The following is a 10,254-nucleotide window of genomic DNA, read 5'->3' as shown; positions in this document are numbered from 1 at the left end:
ACGAGGAACTCGGGAACCGTAACACATCATACTGCCGAATATACATGGTGCGCACTATCACAAAACCGGCCCGGGATCCGGCGAACGATATCATAGTAGTAGGCACGAGGAGAGTAGTGCGGAAACCATATGCATAATAAAAAAAATAAAAAAAAAATTCAAAACTCGATGAACAAATATATTTACTGCATCCGACGGCTCAGAAATCAGTTTCGGGTCAATCGGAGTTAGTATACGAAAGTTACAAACTTTTGAAGTACAGAACTTTCTAAAAGCATTTCAGAAACTCTTTTCCGAATTTCAAGTGACATTCATATTAGGGGAACTTTCAACCATTACTATGGAGCAAATCAAATGGAGCCTTTAAGATCATATGTATGTATCAAAATATATGTATCCAAAACTTTAGCCATATCAAATGTTTTTCGGACATCATTACGGATCACATAATCATACTAGGAAACTTGCGGATAACATTATGGATCAAATCAAATGGGGACTTTAAGACCATATTTTCATGTCGAAATATTCATCAAAGGCCTTAGTCTTCTCGTTTTTCTTTCTTTCGAACAACATTCGGAACATAACAAATAGGATCTTTGAACATCATAAAATATGTATCTAGCCATATGGAATATCTTATGGAAGTCAAAGATGTTAGTCATCCTAGTGGCTCTAAGAATAGGATTTTCTTTAGGAGCATACTTATACGTTATTTGTTCATTCCAAAAAGGGCATGCCAAAAGAAAGAAAGGTAGGCGTTACATACCTCAATCGCTCGCTAACCAAATCCCGACTCAAGTCTCGGGCTCTCCAATATCTACAATAATATTATCAATTACCAAATATTAGCTACAAGTACTTAGAAATCCAATTCTAACTGGTACTTGTCTACAGAAATTTCGGCAGCATTTTCCCTATATATTCGCCTATCCGAATTTCAATTGCTCTCCTGTTGACACAGAAATACCAACAATAACATATGGACACAACCATATCTTCAATTCTTTTATTTCAACAAGAACAACAACATATCAAAACAGCCCCCAACTATAACATAACGATGCCCGAAATTCTAACGAACACTTACAATACACCAAGCAGCCCATATGCACTTCTTATACCTTATTTCATGCAATCTTTTCAGCAAATTTCAGGAAAATACAACAGCAGCCACACGACACCACATCATCTATTCATATGCAACTAAACCACATTATTATCTCTATAATCCTTACAACAACCCACAACAATTTTAACTCCAACTCTAACCTTTAAATTCCTTCATTCTCATCACATAATATATGATTACAACAACCAAAATATTAATTCAAATCATTCCATCAATTTCAATTAAAACAGCCCCTAATCCATAAATCTCAACAAAACAACAAACGAGTTTATAATGTTGTTTTCTCCGTTCTAATTCGTTAAAACTCTAAATAAACACTTTAATAACATAAAAGGAATCTTATAAATACCTTAGCAGCAGCTCAACCACGAAAATTTCATTCCCCAAGACCAATATTTAGCTCAAATTGAAGGCAACGCAACGTACAACGCTTTTCTCTTCATGAGCTTCGGGATTCGGGGCTCGGATTTTGATCAAAATGGCTTCCTTAGCCTAGGATCTCTCTATCTCTCTCTCTCTAATGTTTTTGGAGGATCTTAGCTGAAAATTATCAGCCCTCAAATGAATTTGCTATATATATTTTTAAACGTTAATGGGCCTCATGGGCCGAAACATTAGTGTTTGGGTCGGGTCCAAACTTGCTGCCCTGCCAGCCCAAATTGCATCGTCCATATGTCCTTATCCAAATATCATTTTGACGAGCGGTTTGTTTCGTTAGAAACTAGACTCGATGAACTTAATATTAGGCTTTTGAAACACCTTAAAACTCCTCATATACTAGGAGATATTCCTCCAACAATATGGGCTAAAAATCTGGTCCGAGATGTTTCTGAAGTTGTTCGGATTCATTTCGTTCAGATTCGTTTAACTTCAAATCCTCTTCCGACCCTCATGTAACTTTTTATACATACATATACATACTCATATACATACATAACAATCCATACACATCTCGAAGGGTTCTGAGAATCACAATAACCTTAAACGTAACTAGAGAACTTACGAAGCTTCGACGAAACTCCAATTGCAAAAATATATTCATATCTTTTATCCATCTTCTATATCATTACTAATAATCTCAAATACTTTAAAAGGGCACTCACATTACCTCATATACGCTCATAACGCTATTTCAAATCCTTTAGGTTACGATGTCACCTCGGGATACTTAAGGCAACCATATATATATAACGATATTCTTACTAACTCGATTAACTTTCCTTGAACTTTCTTAACTCATTCTTTCTTGTCTTAATTAAAATAGCACGGACTCTTACGGGGTGTAACAGGAAGCACCCAAGATAGACGTAATTAATTGAGTACCAATGTAAAATAAAAGGGAAATATATAGCTACAAGCTTAAAGGTGTAGTTATAACTAAGTAATTGTATTGTTGTAGTTAAGGGACTATGATGTATTCATGTTGAATTATTTATATTGCTATGAAATTATTACCGCAGGAGTTAATCAAGGTGACGATCGTGACAAAGGATTTATAACAATAGTGCAAGAAAATTCTAAGATAAAGGAATTATCAAGTCGGAAACAATAAAGTCGACACCAATGATAAGGCTTGAAATTGACTATAAGAAAAGGATGAGAGTAGAAACACTTGGTCTAAGGTAAGCTCATATGACCACAGTACTTCTATACCCTGGTGCAATCTGCGATGGACTATGATAGACGGGCGTTGTAACACAAATATTGAAGTCCAAGAGCGGTGTCCAGGAGTTCATGTACCCTGTACATCTTCATGACTAGCTTCACGACTGGATGGTTCAGAAGGGTATACGAATTAAGCAATTAAAGAAGGTGGCTATTGCTAGTAAAGGGTTCTAAGCTTTACGAGGAGAGGAAAGAGTCCACTACCATTTAACGACTTGGGGTACACTAACTATTCAGGAGTAGCATAAAATCATGGGGCAGTATGGAGTGGAAGGACATGTATCGAGGGACCTGGAAAAGCTACCTGTATAGTGTGCTTTCTGATTATGTATAGGTTGGGGTAAAGATAATATTATAAAAGAATTTTGGACACTTATCATCAGAATATAAGTGTTACCTAATTGAGAATTTGGAACGACTATAAGTACTAATTAACTACTGATTGGAGTAAGTGGAATGTGGCCTTGGATGAGTTGCTACAAGGGTTTCATTACTCGATTATAGATGGTCAGATGAGATTTTGTACTATATATAGAAAGGATCATATCGCTTCATGATTTTGTTAAGGTTTCGTACGTGGATAATCAAAATTATAGATTATAAAGAAAAGATATGGATATGGTACAGTATACCAAGTGAGTTGGAAAAAAAGGGGATCAGATGAATTTGAGATTAGAAATAGGGACATAGAGCAGAATATAAACAGATAATGGTATAAGTACACCCTAAAGGGGGGGGGGGGGAGCGGGTGTGAGAAAAGCAAGTGTAAAATGGATACATTGCAATATATTTGATATGGATACTTAAACTTCAAGTGATATCCCTTACTGAAACAAGTTAGTAAGATCTGAAAGCCAGCAATAAACGGATAGAAGTCAGGATGGAATTTGAGACAGTGCTGAGAATTATTTGTAAATATCTTGAATGACATGACATTAAAAAGTGGGTGCTTATAAAAAGAAGTAGGATAAGAGAATGGTAATGAATAACTGAAGAGATATTTTAAAGGATAGCAATGCTATACTAGATTAGAGGCTAAGATTTGGCAATAGAGTTGTGCGCTAATGATATTGCGACTTATAAGTAGCAAGGGGAAGGGATAGAAAATCTCCTACAGTAGGATATGAGAAAATCAAAGGGGAGAATAAAGGAAGGGAAAGGAGTATGACGAGATAGGGTACGAGCGAGTTTTAGTACGGATGCGTTATGTAAAGCATAATGAACCAGGAGAAGGAAAGACTATGACTAAGATTGGATATATTTTATACAAGATGTACAAGAATAGTTATGCAACCTACAAATATTTGTATGCTAAGAGTGAGACCAAGTAAGTACTTGATAAGAAGAGTAAGGATTCAGTAATAACAATGCGGTTATGATATTTTGGATCCATCAAGGAAAGGTGTAAGATGGTTTGAGCCAAATTATCGAGGTAGAATTAGTACTGAGGGCAAATAGGACATGGCCATAGTTTAGCTGAAGATTTATCTCGATACCGATTGTAAGATACGAGAGGAGAATGCAAGGTAAAGCATGAAGACCAGTGAAACGGCACAAGGTATTTCTTAGGCTAATTTAAGCACCTTCGCATATTCTTGTAAAGATTGCAACATAGTGTGTGATAGAAAAACTAAGAGCAAAATCTGAGTAAAGAGGCTATAGAAGGGTTTGAATTAAAAATAAAGAAACGACACGAGATAATATGCCAAAGTGTTACAAGTTGGATTAAGGGAAATTGCAAAATAGTTTAAGCAAGACGATCAGAACAAGCTGGTTACTGGATGACAGTGAATTTATAGGTCAAATCAAAAATTCTTTCAGAATTATACCAGTTAATAATAGACAGACCACAGAGCAGCTATGTAAATTTATAATATGAGGAAGCTCTAGCGCTACTTGATAGTCAACTCTAAAGATCGAGATGGACTGTAATAGCGGAGCAATGTATTATTGAAGTAAAATAATGTTACACCGAGGGAAATTTCGTTTTATTAATAGAGTCTGCGAAGGGTCCACAGGTTACCAGAAGCGTGAAATACTCCAAGGATTGTAAAGTCTAATAAATCGACGAGGGATGTCTGCGCGTTATAAGATCTTATTTAAAGATTAAAAGGTAAAGTTAAGTGAACGATACATCTTAAGGGAGTAACTATAAGGATAAAGAGTCGAGTTTTGACTAAGTGCACCAGGGAGAGAGTAAGATTTTAGCAGAAGGGTTCGCAATACAACTGTCAACCAACTGCGAAATAAGGAGGAGAGTAAACACAACGACATGGAATTGATACCTCAAGAAACAACAGAAAGAGGAAATATTACGGGAATGGTTACTTAGAGATCTGGAATGCGTTATAATAAATTGAAGAGAATCGACCAACAAAAGAGGCATGTGAAGGGCATATTCAAGGAAGTATTGGGAGTGCAGGATTAGTTTAACATTCGGGGACGAATGTTCCAAAGGGGGGAGGGATGTTATATCCCGTATTTTTGGTACGTTGGATTATTCGTAAGCTGATCGACTTAAGCTCAAGGACTTTTTAATCCCGATTTTAATAGTGCACGGTTTGCACATTAATTACAATTAGTGTAGAAACATTAGTGAAGATTTGGGATTATACATCCCGTGCTCTCATGCGTTGGAAAGTGTGCGAGTTAAATGATATTAGTAACGGACATGAGGTTATCCCCCCCCCAAGCCTATAGGTGGTTAAAGTGATGGTACGCATGTATCGTAAGGATTTGAAGTTAGACCAATCGAAGAAAATAAGTTTCGTCGAGGTTAAAAATTTATTTGAATGGAATACGGTCCAAGCTATTACATCCCGTATTTTTGTACTAGAAAATTTAATCATCCAACATGAGCAAATTTACCCGAGCCCGGAGAATTCGATCATACCCAAGGATAAAAATCAAAAGCTCGGTGTATACAAGGAATGAAGTCCCAAAATAATTTAGGACTTAACACGTGTGACCACGGTGATTGAGAATAATATTTTGTGTGTACCAAAAGGGACTATGGACTAGTGCTACGGCACATAATCATGGAAATGGGTAGATGAAGTGTATTCAAAATAATTGGTATTAAAATGAATTGAGATCAAGAAATTAATTATGGTATTAAATAGGATTGCATGGATAAATGTCCATGGTGGGCTGCCACATGGCATTATATAAGCCAACAATGGCATTAAATTCTGCCACATGGCATTATTTTATCCAAGATAATGGATGAGTCATATCCCTTGGAATACAAGAATGGCACGTGGACAGTGGAAGAGCAAAACATGTCAAAGATTGGATTTTATATATAGTTAAAGGGCACTTTGAAGAGAATAGCAAATTCTCTAAATCATTTTGCTGAACGTTATTAGCATAGGCAGCATCTAATTCTTAGTATTAATGATGTGAACTGTGGTAGCAACTTGATGCAACGTTCCTTGCTAATTAAGAAAGCAACATTATTAAATTTTGTTACGGGTTTCGTTCACCGCTTCGATCTCGTTGTTCCATTCTGTCGTGTTGATGATTCTGGGCTTTCTTCGAAGTTAAGTAAGGTGGAAGAAGATTAGTTCTTGGCATATAAGGTAATAATTCTCCTCTCCTAGGCATATTTAAATTCATCCAGGTCATAGTTATATTGTGGGATGAGAAATACGAAAATTATACCGTAAATTGTATTTGATGTTATTGTTGGCTTATGGGCTGTATGTTAGACTATTTTGTGAGTTATATGGACGTTGGTATGGGTGGGAATTATGGTATATAAAATGAATAAGATGTTCTTGAGGTTGTTATATACGTACATGTGTGTATGAAAAGAACTGATGGAAGATTTGTCTATATAGATTTGGACTAAAACTCGAGGAAAGATATTTTTTGGTCTTGAATTAGTTGAAAAGGGATTATGGCGTAATTCTTACATAATTTGATATGGCAACTTGTATGTACGATTTTTGCTAATGTTGTTACCATTGATTGGAAGTTGTTTAAAGTTGGATTGGAGTGGGTAACATAGGGGAGGTGCTGCCCGATTTTTGTTAAGTAACGTGCTAGCTTAGACCTTGGATTATAGGTGTACTATAGTTAATACTTGATATCAATATTATTGTTGTAGATTGGGGAGCCCAAGATCTGACTCGTGGTTGGCTGGGAGCGGGTAAGGTATGTAAAGCTATCCTTTCTTTCTTTTTTTGGCATGATCTTTATGAAACAAACAGACGGCGAGCATATAACTCCAAAGAAGCTCCTATTCTTAGAGACACTAGGATGGCTAATGTCCTTGATTCCCAAAACTTATTTTATTGTGTCTTGATACGTGTCTATGATTCCAGCCGTCCTATTTTGATATAATCCATAGTGACATTCGAAGGGTACTTGATAAGGCTATTGTCTTGATGTTCAAATGATAGTTCATTTTGATTATTCTATTGAGTCTCAGATATGACTTAGTTTGCATATGGTTGCTCATTACTCTGCTCGTGCATGCCTCAATGTATCTTTCACCGAGTCCCGGGCCGGGGTACGTTCTCGTGCACAGTTTCACTGCATTGTTCACCGAGTCCCTCACAAGACGGCTGGGATACGGTATATATATATATATATATATATATATATATGACGATATGATGATATGATGATGTGATTATGGCGCCAAGGATGGTATATGATGACCTTATTCACCGAGTCCCATAATGGGTCGGGTATGATATATGATATTGATATGCATGATTTACATTTCATAAGGCAAGTGTATTGGTATCTTTGATTGTCATACTTGTGTCCTATAATCTCTATTTCAGTCATGATCCTCTTTATTGTATTTCATGTTTTATATACTCAGTACATATCTCGTACTGACCCCCTTTCTTCGGGGGGCTGCGTTTCATGCCCGCAGGTACAGACAGTCGATTTGGTGATCTTCCAGCTTAGGACTTCTGCTCAGCTGTTTGGAGAGCTCCATTGTTCCGGAGCCTAGATTATTTTGGTATAGATCTCTTGATATAGACTTATATATATCCAGGGGTACGGCGGGGCCTTGTCCCGTCATATTTCACTATTATACTCTTAGAGGTCTGTAGACATATGTGTGGGTTGTGTATAAATTTTGTTTAGCTGTGTCTACATGATTTGTTATGGATATTCCCGTCAGTAGTGGTAGCCTTGTCGGCTTGCGTATCGTATTATTTTTTGAGTAGTTCTGACTCCTCAGGAGATAGGTTATCTTGATATATAAGACGTTATGAACCTTTAGTTGTTTTTGCGAATTTCCATATTGTCCTTAGTTTCAGTCTGACTATATCTAACAAGTACGTATACGAGTGTCCAGCTCGGGCACTAGTCATGGCCACGGGGTTGGGTCGTGACACCTTGTTTGCTATTCCTTGTAAACTAGGTGAACATGAATCCGAATCAGCAAAACCAACTTGTTGGTAACCAGGGTGGTTGATTGAATGATCACACGAATGAATCAGATCAAAAGAACGTTTTCTCTGATCTTGTTGCAAAGGAGGACTATGCATCTGCTATTGTTCATCCTCGGGTTGGAGCTATTAGTGTCAAAATTGACTCCTCTCTCTACCAGTTATTGAAGCTTGAGGGCAACTTTCGGAACTCTACCGAGAATGACCCTCAACATCATTTGCAGAACTTTGTGGATATATGTGCTCTTCAGATCCAGAACAACGCTTCATAGGATGCTATTCGGCTGAGGCTTTTCAAATATTCCTTAGCTAGAGATGCTTATGCTCGAGAAGCTGCTTAGGAATTCTATTACTACATGGGTAGAGATGGTAGCAGTCTTTCTCAAGAATTGGTATCCTCCTAGCAAGAATGCTGAGATTTATGACAAGATCTATGAATTCAAGCTGCGACCAGGGGAACAATTGTATGAAGCTTGGGAGAGATTTAATGAGTATTTGGAGAAATTTCCAAGTCATGGTTTTTCGGAGCACATATTCATGGAGAAGTTCTACCGAGGGTTGGATCCCGTGACGCAATCAATTGCAAACAACGCAGCTGATGGTTGTTTTATGGATAAATCTTACCAACAAGTGACCAACATACTTAACAGGCTGACTACGCACAATCTGGCTTGGCACTCAAACAATGCTGATATTGTGCCCATGGTAGTGTCATGATCCAGAATATGGTAAATGAGAATCAAGATACCCAGCAAACATTGGCTCAGCTTGCAACGAATATTTCTTTGCTAACCAAGAAGTTTGATGATACCCAGATTAAGAAAGTAAATATTTGCGAAGATGAGTCAGGTATGCTGAAGGGGATGTACCAGGTCCAAGAGGGTCCATTTCACAAGGGACCTCCTATATAGGTTAAAGATGCAAATTATGTGAACAATTCTCAAGGGGGTTATCAAAGGCAGAACTACCAAGGTGGTTACTAGAATCAGAATCAATGGAGACCTCAGCAGGGCAAGGTACCTACAATAACAACAACAACCCAGGGAACTACAATAATAATTATGGTGATGAAAACCAAGGGAGCTACAATAACAACAACAATTTTGGGAACAAGAGTTCCAATCCTTATATTCCACTGAAAAGGCAATCAACAGAGCAAGGTAGTTCGAGGGTTGAAGCCATACTTGAGAAGGTTTTGGCAAATCAAACCAAGTCCGAGAGGACGCTATCTAGGCTAACAAAGACAGTGGGATCCCATATAGCAGCTATTCAGAAGCTCGAGTCACAGATGCAGGATATTTCTAGAGAGCAGCACCCTTCTAAAAAAGGAGGACTTCCTAGTGACACTATTTCAAATTCGAAGAATGGGGGAAGCGGTGTAGACCGTGTGTTTGCCATTAGTACTCGGAGTGGTAAAATACTCCAAGGTGCTAAAAAGAAGGTTGTTGAGCTCGAGCAGATTGATAAAGATGAAGAGGTGCAGTCGGAAGCATCAATTATTGTTGATGAGAATCCTAATGACGAGAAAGTTGCTGATACTCTAGAAATTTCGAAAGAGGCTGATGGCAAGAGCAAGAAAACTGTGAAAGGGGCACTCCGCCCTTTGACTCAGCTTTTTAAATCTAAACCTCCCTTTCCTCAGAGGTTGGTAAAGAAGAAGGAAGATGCTAAGTTCGAAAAAATTTATGATCAGCTGAAGCAATTATCTCTGAATTGCCCTTTCTTGGAAGCTTTCAAAGAGAGGCTCAGTTTTGCTAAATACTTAAAGGACCTGTTGACCAAGAAGAAGACGGTAGAACATGAAATCGTGAGTTTGACTTATACTGTGAGTTCCATCATTTCAATAACTACTGTCCAGAAAAAGGGAGATCCTAGGGCGATTACCATTCCTTGTTCTATGGGGCACCATGACTTTGCTCGTGCTCTATGTGATAATGGGGCAAGTATAAACTTGATTCCACTTGCTATCAACAAGCAATCAGGTTTGGCATTGGCAAGCCCGATGACTAGGAGGTTACAGATGGCTGATAGATCTATTAA

General features: G+C 37.7%; 1 non-coding gene across 1 annotated transcript; it reads right to left on the bottom strand.

Moving 5' to 3' along the window:
• Positions 1–8,629: 8,629 nt before the first annotated feature.
• On the bottom strand, positions 8,630–8,735 carry LOC132643043 (small nucleolar RNA R71). The gene has a single exon (XR_009583498.1). It is a non-coding gene; the product is annotated as a small nucleolar RNA R71 (small nucleolar RNA).
• Positions 8,736–10,254: the final 1,519 nt, after the last annotated feature.

Source organism: Lycium barbarum, chromosome 5 (assembly GCF_019175385.1).
Source record: "Lycium barbarum isolate Lr01 chromosome 5, ASM1917538v2, whole genome shotgun sequence".
Classification (NCBI taxonomy): Eukaryota; Viridiplantae; Streptophyta; class Magnoliopsida; order Solanales; family Solanaceae; genus Lycium; species Lycium barbarum.
Note: the sequence above shows the minus strand (reverse complement) of the source record. Positions and strands in the feature narration are given on the sequence as shown.